The sequence below is a fragment of the Moschus berezovskii genome, chromosome X (genome assembly GCF_049115385.1).
Source record: "Moschus berezovskii isolate FMDL1 chromosome X, NW_MosBer_1.0, whole genome shotgun sequence".
In the NCBI taxonomy this organism is placed as follows: Eukaryota; Metazoa; Chordata; class Mammalia; order Artiodactyla; family Moschidae; genus Moschus; species Moschus berezovskii.
The window spans coordinates 80,533,728-80,550,039 of record NC_142488.1 but is presented as its reverse complement, the minus strand read 5'-3'; the positions used below and the strand labels follow the sequence as shown (position 1 = coordinate 80,550,039).

General features: G+C 39.4%; 1 pseudogene; it reads right to left on the bottom strand.

The window, feature by feature from the left end:
* Window positions 1–11,250: 11,250 nt before the first annotated feature.
* LOC129535075 (splicing factor U2AF 35 kDa subunit pseudogene) lies at window positions 11,251–11,797 on the bottom strand (annotated as a pseudogene).
* Window positions 11,798–16,312: the final 4,515 nt, after the last annotated feature.

The window sequence follows — 16,312 nt, the reverse complement described above, 5'->3', positions numbered from 1 at the left end:
TTGTAGTAGAGCCTGAAGTCAGGCAGGTTGATTTCCCCAGTTCCATTCTTCTTTCTCAAGATTGCTTTGGCTATTCGAGGTTTTTTGTATTTCCATACAAATTTTGAAATTATTTGTTCTAACTCTTTGAAAAATACCGCTGGTAGCTTGACAGGGATTGCATTGAACCTATAAATTACTGTGAGTAATATATTCATTTTCACAATATATATTCTTCCAATCCATGAACTTGGTATATTTCTCCATCTATTAGTGTCCTCTCTGATTTCTTTCCCTGGTGTTTTATAGTTTTCCATATAAATGTCTTTTGTTTCTGAAGTTGATATATTCCTAAGTATTTTATTCTTTTTGTTGCAACGGTGAATGGAAATGTTTCCTTAATTTCTCTTTCTATTTTCTCATTATTAGTGTATAGGAATGCAAGGGATTTCTGTGTGTTGATTTTATATCCTGCAAATTTACTATATTCATTGATTAGCTCTAGTAATTTTCTGGTAGAGTCTTTAGGGTTTTCTGTGTAGAGGATCATGTCATCTGCAAACAGTGAGAGTTTTACTTCTTCTTTTCCAGTTTGGATTCCTTTTATGTCTTTTTCTGCTCTGTTTGCTGTGGTCAAAACTTGCAAAACTATGTTGAATAGTAGTGGTGAGAGTGGGCACTCTTGTCTTGCTCCTGACTTCAGGGGAAACACTTTCAATTTTCCACCATTGAGGAAAATGTTTGCTGTGGGTTTGTCATATATAGTTTTTATTATATTGAGGTATGTTCCTTCTATTCCCAACTTCTGGAGAGCTTTTATCATAAATGGATTTTGAAGTTGTCAAAGGTTTTCCTTTTATCTATTGAGATAATCATATGGTATTTATTTTTCATGTTTTTCATGTGGTGTATTACATTGATTGATTTGCGGATATTGAAGAATCCTTGCATCCCTGGGATAAAGCCCAATTGGTCATGATGTGTAATCTTTTTAATATGTTGTTGAATTCTGACTGCTAGAATTTTGTTAAGGATTTTTGCATCTATGTTCATCAGTGTTATTGACCTGCAGTTCTCTTTTTTTGTGACATATTTGTCAGGTTTTGGTATTAGGGTGATGGTGGCTTCATAGAATTAGTTTGGTAGTTTACCTTCCTCTGCAGTTTTCTGGAAGAGTTTGAATAGGATAGGTGTTTGCTCTTCTCCAAATTTTTGGTAGAATTCAGCTGTGAAGCCGTCTGGACCTGAGCTTTTGTTTGCTGGAAGATTTCTGACTACAGTTTCAATTCCCGCGCTTGTGATGGGTCTGATAAAATTTTCTATTTCTTCCAGGTTCACTTTTGGAAAGTTGTACTTTTCTAAGAATTTGTCCATTTCTACCAAGTTGTCCATTTTATTGGCATATAATTGCTGATAGTAGTCTCTTATGATCCTTTGTATTTTTGTGTTGTCTGTTGTGATATCTTCATTTTCATTTCTAATTTTACTGATTTGGTATTTCTCCCTTTGTTTCTTGATGAGTCTGTCTAGTGTTATGTCAATTTTACTTACCATCTCAAAAACCAGTTTTTGTCTTTGATGAGATTTGCTCTGGTCTCCTTTGTTCTTTTGCATTTATTTCTGCGCTAATTTTTAATATTTCTTTCTTTCTACTAACCATGGGGTTCTTCATTTCTTCCTTTTCTACTTCCTTTATGTGTTCGGTTCAGTTCAGTTCAGTCACTCAGTCATGTCTGACTCTTTGCGACCCCATGAATCACAGCATGCCAGGCCTCCATGTCCATCACCAACTCCCGGAGTTCACTCAAACTCATGTCCATCTAGTCGGTGATGCCATCCAGCCATCTCATTCTCTGTCGTCCCCGTCTCCTCCCACCACCAATCCTTCCTAGCATCAGACTCTTTTCCAGTGAGTCAACTCATCACATGAGGTGGCCACAGCATTGGAATTTCAGCTTTAGCACCAGTCCTTCCAATGAACACCCAGGATTGATCTCCTTTAGAATGGACTGGTTGGATCTCCTTGCAGTCCAAGGAACTCTCAAGAGTCTTCTCCAGCACCACAGTTCAAAAGCATCAATTCTTCGGCGATCAGCTTTCTTCACAGTCCAGCTCTCACATCCATACATGACCACGGGAAAAACCATAGCCTTGACTAGATGGACCCTGGTCAGCAAAGTAATGTCTCTGCTTTTTAATATGCTATCTAGGTTGGTCATAACTTTCCTTCCAAGGAATAAGCCTCTTTTAATTTCCTGGTGGCAATCAGCATCTTCAGTGATTTTGGAGCCCAAAAAAATAAAGTCTGACACTGTTTCCACTGTGTCCCCATCTATTTCCCATGAAGTGATGGGACCAGATGCCATGATCTTCGTTTTCTGAATGTTGAGCTTCAAGCCAACCTTTTCATTCTCCTCTTTCACTTTCATCAAGAAGCTTTTGAGTTCCTCTTCACTTTCTGCCATAAGGGTGGTGTCATCTGCATATCTGAGGTTATTGATATTTCTCCCGGCAATCTTGATTCCAGCTTGTGCTTCTTCCATCCCAACATTCCTCATGATGTACTCTGCATATAAGTTAAATAAGCAGGGTGACAATATACTACCTTGCCGTACTCCTTTTTCTATTTGGAACCATGTCCAGTTCTAACTGTTGCTTCCTAACCTGCCTACAGTTTTCTCAAGAGGCAGGTCAGCTGGTCTGGTATTCCCATCTCTTTCAGAATGTTCTGCAGTTTATTGTGATCCACACAGTCAAAGGCTTTGGCATAGTCAATGAAGCAGAAATAGATGTTTTTCTGGAACTCTCTTGCTTTCTCCATGATCCATCGGATGTTGGCAATTTGATCTCTGCTTCCTCTGCCTTTTCTAAAACCTGAAGTCAAGTGGGCCTTTGAGAGCATCACTACAAACAAAGCTAGTGGAGGTGTTGGAATTCCAATTGAGCTATTTCAAATCCTGTAAGATGATGCTGTGAAAGTGCTGCACTCTATATGCCAGGAAATTTGGAAAACTCAGCAGGGGTCACAGGACTTGAAAAGTTCAATCTTCATTCCAATCCCAAAGAAAGGGAATGCCAAAGAATGCTCAACCTACCGCACAATTGCACTCATCTCACACGCTAATAAACTCATGCTTTATGTGTAGAGTTATTTAGTTGACTTTTTTCTTGTTTCTTCAGCGATGCCTTTATTGCTATGAACCTTCCCCTTAGCATTGTTTTTACAGGGTCCCAGAGGTTTTGGGTTGTTGTGTTTTCATTTTCCTTTGTTTCTATGCATATTTTGATTTCTTTTATGATTTGTTCATTATTCAGCAGCGTGTTGTTCAGCCTCCATATTTTGGAATTTTTAGTAATTTTTCTCCTGTAACTGAGATCTAATCTTACTTCATTGTGGTCAGAAAAAGATGCTTGGAAAGGTTTCAATTTTTTTAAATTTAACAAGGCTAGATTTATGGCCCAGGATATGATCTATCCTGGAAAAGGTTCCATGTGAGCTTGAAAAAATGTAAAATTCATTATTTTGGGGTGAAATGTCCTATAGATATCAGTTAGATCTAATTGGTCTATTGTATCTTTTAACATTTGTCTTTCCTTGTTAATTTTCTGTTTAGTTGATCTATCTGTAGTTGTGAGTGGGGTATTAAAATGTACCACGACTATTGTGGTACTGTTAATTTCCCCTTTCATACTTGATAGCAATTTTCTTACATATTCTGTTGCTCCTATGTTGAGTGCATATATATTTATAATTGTTATATGTTATTCTTGGATTGATCATTTGATCATTATATATTGTTCTTCTTTGTCTCTTTTCACAGCCTTTGTTTTAAAGTCTATTTTATCTGATATGAGTATTGCTACTCCTGCTTTCTTTTGGTCTCTATTTGAGTGGAATATCTTTTTCCAGCCCTTCACTTTCAATCTGTATGTGTCCCTCCTGGCCTGAAGAGTTTCTATTGAAAGATCAGCTGTTATCCTTATGGGGATCCACTTGTGTGTTATTTGTTGCATTTTCCTTGTTGCTTTTAATATTTATTCTTTGTGTTTGATCTTTGTTAATTTGATTAATATATGTCTTGGGGGTATTTCACCTTGGGTTTATTCTGTTTGGGACTCTCTGGGATTCTTGTACTTGGGTGATTATTTCCTTCCCCATTTTAGGCAAATTTTCAACTATTATCTCCTCAAGTATTTTCTCATGGTCTTTCTTTTTGTCTTCTTCTTCTGGGATTCCTATAATTTGGATGTTGGTGCGTTTAACAGTGTTGCAGAGGTTTCTGAGATTGTCCTCATTTCTTTTAATTCGTTTTTTTTTTCCTCTCTGTTTATTTTATTTCTACCATTATATCTTCTAATTCGCTTATCCTATCTTCTTCCTCCATTATTCTACTGTTGGTTCCCCCCAGAGTGTTGGTGATCTCATCTTTTGCATTATTCGTTGTATATTGACTCTTTTTTACTTCTTCTAGATCCTTGTTAAGTCTGGCTTGCATCTTCTCGATCCTTGTCTCCAGGCTATTTATCTGTAACTCCATTTATTTTCAAGATTTTGGATCATTTTCACTATCATTCGGAATTCTTTACCAGGTAGGTTCCCTATCTCTTCCTATTATATTTGGGTTGCTGGGCATTTGTCCTGTTTCTTTATTTGCTGTGTATTTCTCTGCCTCTTCATCTTGCTTATATTGTTGTGTTTTGGTTGGCCTTTCCATCTTCTGGCAGTTTATGGAGTTCTCTTGATTGTGGAGTTTCCTCGCTCTGGGTGGGTTTGGATGGGTGACTTTTCAAGATTCCCTGGTTAGGGAAGCTTGTGTCAGTGTTCTGTGGTTGGAGGTGGATTTCTTCTCTCTGGAGTGCAATTAAGTGTCCAGTAATGAGTTATGAGATGTCAATGGGTTTGGAGTCACTTTGGGCAGCCTGTATATTGAAGCTCGGGCTACATTCCTGTGTTGCTGGAGAATTTGCATGGTATGCCTTGTTCTGGAACTTGTTGACATTGAGTGGTGCTTGGTTTCAGTGTAGTAATGGAGGTGTTTGATGAGCTCCTATCAATTAATGTTCCCAGGAGTCAGGAGTTCTCTGGTATTCTCAGGATTTGAACTTAAGCCTCCTTCTTCTGATTTTCAGTCTTATTCTTGCAGCAGCCTCAAGATTTCTCCATCTGTCACTTCCAAGGTGGTTCCCTTTGTTTTAGCTTCTTCTGTTTGCTGGTGTATTCACTGTCTAATTTCCACTCTGACACTGGGGAGTGGTGGTCAACACTTTTAAAGGCTCATTTGTTCAGTCGTGCTGTGGGGAGGGAGGAATGCTACAGACAAATATCACTGGCATCTGTGGGGAGTGTTCACAGTATCTTGGCCACACTGGTTTTGCCCTCGCGCATGGAGTGTGTGCTGTCTCAGTCTACACTATACAGACTCTAGGTTGTTCTGCTAGAAACTGTCTGAGGCCGGCGCTAGGTTATATGCCTATCCCAGGTCTGAGCCGCTCAGGTTCAGGTACTCGGATAATCCACACAGACTCAGACTTGTTTAGGCCTGAGTTTTGTGCCCTTCCCCAGTCCAAGCAGCTAATGTGACCAGCTGTTTGGCGAGCACATCGCTGTGACTTATCACCTCCCTAGTCACTGCCACTCAGTTTTCTGGGTATACAACCGGCACACCTTCTCAGGTGGTGCCAAAAACCCAAGAAGTCTTGGTTAGCAATGAAGCCTGCTTACAGTTTGGTATCGAATGCCTCTCTGGGGCTGCAATTGCCCCCGTCTGGCTCTGGATGCGCTCCCCTGCCGGTCTCAGCAGGAGATGGTGCATGAGCCTTCTGCAGCCGGTTAGCTATGTTCAGTCCTTTGTTGTGTGAGCAGGATTGGCAGAATCTTCAGTTCAGTTCAGTTCAGTCACTCAGTTGTGTCCGACTCTTTGCGACCCCATGAATCACAGCACACCAGGCCTCCCTGTCCATCACCAACACCCAGAGTTCACTCAAACTCATGTCCATTGAGTCAGTGATGCCATCCAGCCATCTCATTCTCTGTCGTCCCTGTCTCCACCCACCCCCAATCCCTCCCAGGATCAGATTCTTTTCCAGTGAGTCAACTCGTCGCATGAGGTGGACAAAGTATTGGAGTTTCAACTTTAACATCAGTCCTTCCATTGAACACCCAGGATTGTTCTTCTTTAGAATGGACTGGTTGGCTCTCCTTGCAGTCCAAGGGGCTCTCAAGAGTCTTCTCCAGCACCACAGTTCAAAACCATCAATTCTTCAGCGATCAGCTTTCTTCACAGTCCAACTCTTACATCCATACATGACCACGGCAAAAACCATAGCCTTGACTAGACGGACTTTGTTGGCAAAGTAATGTCGCTGTTTTTTAATATGCTATCTAGGTTGGTCATAACTTTCCTTCCGAGGAGTAAGCGTCTTTTAATTTAATGGCTGCAATCAGCATCTGCAGTGATTTTGGAGCCCAAAAAAATAATGTCTGACACTCTTTCCACTGTTTCCCCATCTATTTCCCATGAAGTGATGGGACCAGATGCCATGATCTTTGTTTTCTGAATATTGAGCTTCAAGCCAACCTTTTCATTCTCCTCTTTCACTTTCATCAAGAGGCTTTTGTGTTCCTCTTCACTTTCTGCCATAAGGGTGGTGTCATCTGCATATCTGAGGTTATTGATATTTCTCCCAGCAATCTTGATTCTAGCTAGTGTTTCTTTCATCCCAGCATTCCTCATGATGTACTCTGCATATAAGTTAAATAAGCAGGGTGACAATATACAGCCTTGATGTACTCCTTTTCCTATTTGGAACCAGTCTTTTGTTCCATGTACAGATCTAACTGTTGCTTCCTGACCGGCATACAGTTTTCTCAAGAGACAGGTCATGTGGTCTGGTACTCCTATCTCATTCAGAATGTTCCACAGTTTATTGTGATCCACACAATCAAAGGTCTTTGCATAGTCAATGAAGCAGAAGTAGATATTTTTCTGGAACTCTCTTGCTTTCTCCATGATCCAGCGGATGTTGGAAATTTGATCTCTGCTTCCTCTGCCTTTTCTAAAACCTGCTTGAACATCTGGAAGTTCACGGTTCACATATTGCTGAAGCCAGGCTTGGAGAATTTTGAGCATGACTTTACTAGCATGTGAGATGAGTGCAATTGTGTGGTAGTTTGAGCATTCTTTGGCATTCCCTTTCTTTGGGATTGGAATGAAGACTGACCTTTTCCAGTCCTGTGACCCCTGCTGAGTTTTCCAAATTTGCTGGCATATTGAGTGCAGCACTTTCACAGCATCATCTTTCAGGTTTTGAAATAGTTCAACTGGAATTCCATCACCTCCACTAGCTTTGTTCCTAATGATGCTCTCTAAGGCCCAATGGACTTCACATTCCAAGATGTCTGGCTCCAGGTGAGGGGTCATGCCTTCGTGATTATCTTCATCATGAAGATCTTTCTTGTCAGTTCTTCTGTGTATTCTTGCCATATCTTCTTAATATAGTCTGCTTCTGTTAGGGCCATGCCATTTCTGTCCTTTATGGAGCCCATCTTTGCATGAAACGTTCCCTTGATATCTCTAATTTTCTTGAAAAGATCTCTTGTTTTTCATATTCTATTTTTTCCCTCTGTTTCTTTGCACTGATCACTGAGGAAGGCTTTCTTATCTCTCCTTGCTGTTCCTTGGAACTCTGCATTCAGATGCTTACATCTTTCCTTTTATCCTTTGCTTTTCGCTTCTCTTCTTTTCACAGCTATTTGTAAGGCCTCCTTAGACAGCCATTTTGCTTTTTTGAATTTCTTTTCCATGGGGATGGTCTTGGTCCCTGTCTCCTGTACAATGTCACGAACCTCTGTCCAGAGTTCATCAGGCACTCTATCTGTCAGATCTAATCCCTTAAATCTATTTCTTACTTCCACTGTATAATCATACGGGATTTGATTTAGGTCATATCTGAAAGGTCTAGTGGTTTTCCCTACTTTCTTCAAGACTGAATTTGGGAAGAAGGTGTTCATGATCTGAGCCACAGTCAGCTCCTGGTCTTGTTTTTCCTAACTGTATACAGCTTGTCTATCTTTGGCTGCAAAGAATATAATCAATCTGATTTCGGTGTTGACCATCTGGTGATGTCCATGTGTAGAGTCTTCTCTTGTGTTGTTGGAAGAGGGTGTTTGCTATGACCAGTGCGTTCTCTTGGCAAAATTCCATTAGCCTTTGCCCTGCTTCATTTCGTGCTCCAAGGCCAAATTTGCCTGTTACTCTAGGTGTTTCTTGACTTCCTACTTTTGCATTCCAGTCCCCTATAATGAAAAGGACATCTTTTTTAGGGTGTTAGTTCCAAAAGATCTTGTGAGTCTTCATAGAACCATTCAACTTCAGCTTCTTCAGCATTACTGGTTGGGGCATAGATTTGGATTACTCTAATATTGAATGGCTTTCCCTGGAAACAAACAGAAATCATGCTGTCGTTTTTAAGATTGCATCCAAGTACTGCATTTCGGCCTCTTTTTTTTGACCATGATGACTACTCCATTTCTTCTAAGGGATTCCTGCCCACAGTAGTAGATATAATGGTCATCTGAGTTAAATTCACCCATTCCAGTCCATTTTAGTTCACTGATTCCTAGAATGTCTATGTTCACTCTTGCCATCTCCTGTTTGACCACTTCCAATTTGCCTTGATTCATGGACCTAACATTCCAGGTTCCTATGCAATATTACTCTTTACAGCATCGGACCTTGCTTCTATCACCAGTCACATCAACAACTGGGTAGTTGTTTCACTTTGGCTCCAACCCTTCATTCTTTCTGGAGTTATTTCTCCACTGATCTCCAGTAGCATACTGGGCACCTACTGACCTGGGGAACTCCTCATTCAGTATCCTCTCATTTTGCCTTTTGATACTCTTCATTGGGTTCTCAAGGCGAGTGTACTGAAATGGTTTGCCATTCCCTTCTCCAGTTGACCTTAGGTTAGGTCTTTTCACATTTTTGCATGGTAGCTATTCCACAGTTTGCTTTGCTATCTCCAGTTAGCAGTCTCAGATTGCTCTCGGGGCATTCAGGACCATTCCTCATTCTAAGCAATGCAGCCCGTGCCTCCCTGCCCAGTCCAGCCCCCTCTTGCTAGTGGCACATGCTGCTTCTCCACTGGGAGTTATCTTTGGGCACATAATATGTGGGCTTTAATTATTTATTTCTTTTCCTCCCAGTTATGTTGCCCTCTGAGGTTCCATGGCTTGCCACAGACTCGCCAGTGAGAGTGTTTCCTGGTGTCTGGAAACTTCTCTGTTTTTTAAGCCTCCCTTCCCGTGACATGGCTCCTTCACTACCTCTTTTGTCTCTTTTTTTTCTTTTATATTTTTTCCTACCTCCTTTTGAAGAAAATGGGCTGCTTTTCTGAGTGCCTGATGTCCTCTGCTGGCATTCAGAAGTTGTTTTGTGGAATTTACTCAGCGTTCAAATGTTCTGTTGATGAATTTGTGCAGGAGAAAGTGGTCTCCCCGTCCTATTCCTCTGCCATTTTCCTCCCTCCTCCATATCATATTAAAAAAAAAATAGTGTTATAAGAAAACCACAGGCCTCCAACGGCATCACGTGTGCTAAAGCCCGTGATACAAAACTAGATTTAATATTTGATCTAATTGCAGGTTAAATGCAATCTTAATGGGCCAGTCTGGAATTTTCTGTCATGAACGAATAAGGTCATTTGTCTTGTGCCTCTCCATCCCCCAGAGGAAGAAGAAGTATTCTGCATGTAAATCCCTTGCTTTCCTTTCCCTTACTAGAAGATGTCTTAGCCAAAATGTACAGTTTTTAAAAATTTTGTTAATAGCTTTTTCTTCTGCCTATAAAAATTTCCCATTTTGTTCTCAGAATTCTTTTCTGGTTCCTAGATGAGAAGCTGCCCAATGAATGAATTATTGAATAAAGCCATGTAGATCTTCAAATTTACTTAATTGAATTTTGTGGGGTTTTTTTTCAACAGGGAATGTTCTAAACCCTTTACATAAAATAAGGCATTAAATTCTGAGAACAACCTTTTGAAGTAGGTATTATTTTTACCATCATTCCCATTTTATAGATAAGGAAATTGAGGCACAGAAAGTTTCAGTGACTACCAATTGTCATACATCTGGTAAATAGAGCCAGTATTTGAACTGGAAAATGTGGCACTATGGTCTTTGTTCTTAGCTACTTTGCTTTGCTGCATGTTTTCAGTTAAAATCAATAATATATTCTATTGACTTTACGTCTGTTCCTCTCACATCAACCTTTACAACTTTTTTTTTTTAATATTTTCTTGTTTCTCCCAACTCCTTTTCCCACATCAGATTAGTTGCTGAATTAACAATTCTTGTATTTCTACCATTTCAGGTTTGTTTTTACTTTATGTGAACAAGTAGATTCAATTTGCTTTCCTGACTCCAGCATCTTTCTGTACTAACTCAGGAGTGGGGAGATTAATTTTATTATAACACAACTCTAATGGAGTTTCTAACAAGTTTCTTTCTACTTACAAAGAAACAAAAACAAAACAGACTCTTCAAACTGAAATCCATGGTCCTTCACAGTATATGACTCCAACATACTTTTCTAAGCTTATTTATTACATTTCTAATACATAAGATTGATCCCTCAGTCATTTTGAACTGCTTGTTCCTGTCTTTTGTAATCTCCTCATCTAATTCTATCCCTAATTTCATAGTTCATTATATAGTCTTTATGCTCTACAAATATAAAATATCTGTTAGTCTCTGCCTTTCCTAGTTACCACTCAGCAGATAGCACTATTCATCTCCAATATATAGGCTCGATCCTTTCCATTTTAGGGACCAAAACCAAACAATCCTACTGATATATTAAAAATGCTATTTTGTGATTAAAAATATAAGCAGACAATAAATAACTAGTAAAAGAAATATAAATACCATTAATAGATTTTCAATATTGTTTTAAACTTTAAAAATCAATATTAAAATAATAGCCAACCTTATATGAGATGGTCAGCTTCAAAACTTGTGATGAGAATTATTTATTTTTTACTATACCACTAAAAATTTTATTCAGAAATCCATCTTTATTGGTTTTTATGTTGTTTAAAAAATTACCATTATGAAGCAGTTTGTTCAATCTATACTTTGTAACAAACATAGAGTAAAAATGGTATGGCTTAAAATTGCCCGCATCTTTCATGGTCTCTCCACCACCTTCTGTAGGCACTCTAGTACCCACACATAGACCTTGACCTCCATCTATGTTTCTTGAGATGGTGTCAATATAACTCTTACCACAATTCTCTAGAAATGGGCTTCACATGCATGAAGTTGCAAAAGCCTTCTCCTGCACTACACACTCACTTTTCATACTGGTAGTAGCAGACTTCTCTGTCCCAGGTGAGAGCTCAGCCTGCATGCACTGTGTATTAAACTAACAGTTATTCAAGTCAATCACAGCCTTTTCTGTATCTTCTTCTGGATGAAACTTGACATACACATTTACAATTGGTGATCTCCAAGTTTATCACAGATGTTCTTCTCTTCAACTTAGTTCTATTTTTTTTTTTTCATTAAAAGCCTCCTCAAAAAACTCATCATAATGTACTTACCTTTTGACATCACTCATAGCACAAAACAAACTGTCAGCAGGCAATGAAGAGCTTTGAAGGTTATGATACATGTTCAAGCAGAGAGTGGTCTGGTAAATTTATTGCATGACCGAGTGCATCCCTTTCCATGAGGATGTACTCTAATTTTGAAATAAAATGAACAGTTGACTTTGTCTTTCTTGGTACCAAAGATGGAGACCAAGTAGTCTTCCATTTCCCACCTGCTACTGCCAAAACTGTTGCCTGTACAGATGACCTTCTATGAAAGAAATTTAAATTGGGATTACCTCTGGGGAAAGCAATTGATCAATTTAAAACAACAACCCATAATAGAAAACAAACAAAAATTAAATAAAATAATAAACTCTAAGTTAAATACGGAGTATCTACTCTATTGAATTATTCATATATATATGCACTGAGATTAGAAGGGTCTTTAAGGGACACTGCCAATTGTAGAGGACAGGTTGCAGAATGATAAGCACTATATTTTTACCAACGTATACAGATAAAATACTTAGTACTCTGTATTACTATGATAACATTTTGTTGTTCAGTCACCCACCCATGTCTGACTCTTTGCAACCCCATGGATTGCAGCATGTCAGGCCTCCCTGTCCCTCGTCATCTCCCAAAGTTTGCCCAAGTTCATGTCCATTACATCAGTGACGTCATCAACAATCTCATCCTCTGATGCTCTCATGATTACATTCATTGCCAAATAAATATACCAGAAACCTCTTGTAATATTAACATTTTATGTTTTAAAATGCTTATGTCCTTTGTTGTGGTTTATCTTATTCTAGAAAAATGTTTTGGTAGATAATCAGAAAAAACACAAAAATGAATATAAATGTATATGTGAATTATAATCTAATTATAATTCTAAGGTCCAATATTAGTGTTCAGCTCAGTTCAATTCAGTCGCTCAGTCATGATTGACTCTTTGTGACCCCATGAATCAGAGCACGCCTGGCCTCTCAAATTTTGGTATGCCAATATTGTGCTTTGAAAGCAATACCTAAATATTTATAATATAATACAGATAAAGTTATAGTTTATACCTCCAATGTCAAACACAGGGCCTGATACTAACAAATCAATGTTTAAAGAATACGTGTGTGTATATTATAATATTAATTGGAAAAATGAAAGATAGCATACATGTTCAGAGTTTAGAGGTAATTTGAATAAAATGATTATTGATAGGTTATGAGCATAAGAATATTTTAACTATCATCCATACACATATTTCTTCCACAAATGACAATTTGTTGTAATAAAAAGAATAACAATCCCCCAAAAAAGCCATGACAAATTTATTAAAACGCAGAGACATCACTTTGAGACAAAGGTCCATATAGTCAAAGCTTTGGTTTTTCCAGTGGTCATGTATGGTTGTGAGAGTTGAACCATAAAGAAGGCTAGTGCCAAAGAACTGATACTTTTGAAGTGTTTGAGAAAACTCTTGTGAGTCCCCTGGACTTCAAGGATATCAAGCCAGTCAATCCTAAAGGAAATTAGTCCTGAATATTCATTGGAAGGACTGATGCAGAAGCTGAAGCTCCAATACTTTGGACATCTGATTCAAAGAGCTGACTCACTGGAAAAGACCCTGATGCTGGGAAAGATTGAGGCCAGGAGGAAAAGGGGGCAACAGGGAATAAGATGGTAGGAAGGCATAACCTACTCAATGGACATGAATTTGAGCAAACTCCAGGAGATAGTGAAGGACATGGAAGCCTGGTGTGCTGCAGTCCATGGGGTTGCAAAGAGTTGGACATGACTGAGGGACTGAACAACAACAAATATGTCCATGTCTTAACTCCCAGAATTTAATATACCACCTGCTTGGTAAAAAGGGACTATAAAAGTATGATTAAGATTAAAGACATTGAGATAAGATTATTCCAGGTTATGGAGGTGGGCCCACCTAATCAAAAGAGTCTAAAAACAAAAGAATGTTTTCCAGCTGTGGTCAAAGAGAGATTTGTATCAATGTGTCAGAGAGATTTGACATTAATGGTTTAAAAATGAAGGAAAGAAGACACAAGCCAAGGGATGTGGGTGATCTTTAGAAGCTGGAAGTGAATTCTCTCCTAGAACCTCCAAGAAAGGTATTTAACCTTGCCAACAGCTTGAATTTAGTTCAGAGAGACCCATGTTAGCTTTATGAATCCACAAAAGTATAAGGTAAAAATTTGTGTTCATCAGTACATTTGTGGTAATTTGTTATGGCTTCAATAGAAAACAAATATCTTTGTTGAATACAAATTCAAAGTACAGACATGCACACAAAAAATTATATTTAATCCCATATTCAGATATAACTACCATAACATTATATATCCGTTCAGTCGCTCAGTCATGTCTGACTCTTTGCAACCCCGTGGACTGTAGCCTACTAGGCTTCTCCGTCCATGGGATTCTCCAGGCAAGAATACTGGAGTGGGTTACCATTTCCTTCTGCAGGGGATCTTCCCGACCCAGGGATCGAACCCGGGTCTCCCGCATTGGAGGCAGACGCTTTAACCTCTGAGCCACCACCTGAGTAACTGGAAGAATGAAGTTGCCTTTTTCTGAGATATGTTACATTTATAAAGGAAAATTCTATAGTATATACTATAGTATGTAACATATCTCAGAAAAAGGCAACTTCATTCTTCCAGTTACTCAGGTCAAAACCCTTGGGGTCAGTATTTCCATTTTTTTACTGTCTAATATGCAACATTCCATTAATCAGCTCTATATTTGTAATAATCTAACCATTCTCACCATCTCAAATGCTACCTGGTCCAAGCCACCATTCAGTTCAGTTCAGTTCAGTCGCTTAGTCGTGTCCGACTATTTGCGACCCCATGAATCACAGCACTCCAGGTCTCCCTGTTTATCACCAACTCACGGAGTTCACTCAAACTCATGTCCATCGAGTCGGTGATGCCATCCAGCCATCTCATTCTCTGTCATCCCCTTCTCCTCCCACCACCAATCCTTCCCAGCATCAGAGTCTTTTCCAGTGAGTCAACTCAACGCATGAGGTGGCCAAAATATTGGAGTTTCAGCTTCAGCATCAGCCCTTCCAATGAACACACAGGATTGATCCCCTTAGAATGGACTCGTTGGATCTGCTTGCAGTCCAAGGGACTCTCAAGAGTCTCCTAGAGCACCACATTTCAAAAGCATCAATTCTTCGGCGATCAGCCTTCTTCACAGTGCAACACTCACATGCATACATGACCACGGGAAAAACCATAGCCTTGATTAGACGGACCTTGGATGGCAAAGTAATGTCTCTGCTTTTTAATATACTATCTAGGTTGGTCATAACTTTCCTTCCAAGGAGTAAGCGTCTTTTAATTTCATGGCTGCAATCAACATCTGCAGTGATTTTGGAGCCCAAAAAAATAAAATCTGACACTGTTTCCACTTTTTCCCATCTATTTCCCATGAAGTGATGGGACCAGATGCCATGAATTTTGTTTTCTGAATATTGAGCTTCAAGCCAACTTTTTCACTCTCCTCTTTCACTTTCATCAAGAGGTTTTTGAGTTCCTCTTCACTTTCTGCCATAAGGATGGTGTCATCTGCATATCTGAGGTTATTGATATTTCTCCCAGCAATCTTGATTCCAGCTTGTGCTTCCTCCAACCCAGTGTTCCTCATGATGTACTCTGCATATAAGTTAAATAAGCAAGGTGACAATATACAACCTTGACGTACTCCTTTTCCTATTTGGAACAAGTCTGTTGTTCCATATGCACTTCTAACTGTTGTTTCCTGACCTGCATACAGGTTTCTCAAGAGGCAGGTCAGGTGGTCTGGTATTCCCATCTCTTTCAGAATTTTCCACAGTTTATTGTGATCCACACAGTGAAAGACTTTGGCATAGTCAATGAAGCAGAAATAGATGTTTTTCTGGAACTCTCTTGCTTTCTCCATGATCCAGCAGATGTTGGCAATTTGATATCTGATGCCTCTGCCTTTCCTAAAACCTGCTTGAACATCTTGGAGTTCAAGGTTCACATATTGCTGAAGCCTGGTTTGGAGAATTTTGTGCATGACTTTACTAGCGTGAGAGATGAGTGCAATTGTGTGGTAGTTTGAGCATTCTTTGGCATTCCCTTTCTTTGGGATTGGAATGAAGACTGACCTTTTCCAGTCCTGTGGCCAGTGCTGAGATTTCCAAATTTGCTTGCATATTGAGTGCAGCACTTTCACAGCATCATCTTTCAGGATTTGAAATAGCTCCACTGGAATTCCATCATCTCCACTAGCTTTGGTAGTAGTGATGCTTTCTAAGGCCCACTTGACTTCACATTCCAAGATGTCTGGCTCTAGGTCAGTGATCACATTATGATTATCTTGGTCGTGAAGATCTTTTTTGTACAGTTCTTCTGTGTATTCTTGCCACCTCTTCTTAATATCTTCTGCTTCTGTTAGGTCCATACCATTTCTCTCCTTTATCAAGCCCATCTTTACATGAAATGTTCCCTTGGAATCTCTAATTTTCTTGAAGAGCACTCTTGTTTTTCCTATTCTGTTGTTTTCCTCCATTTCTTTGCATTGATCATTGAGGAAGGCTTCCTTATCTCTCCTTGCTCTTCTTTGGAACTCTGCATTCAGCAGATGCCAGAGACGCTGGCCCTGGCGGCGCAGAAGCAAGAGACCTCGGCCTTGGCGCAACCTACCACTAAAAGAAGCGCAATGGCCGAGATGAGCTATCCCCACG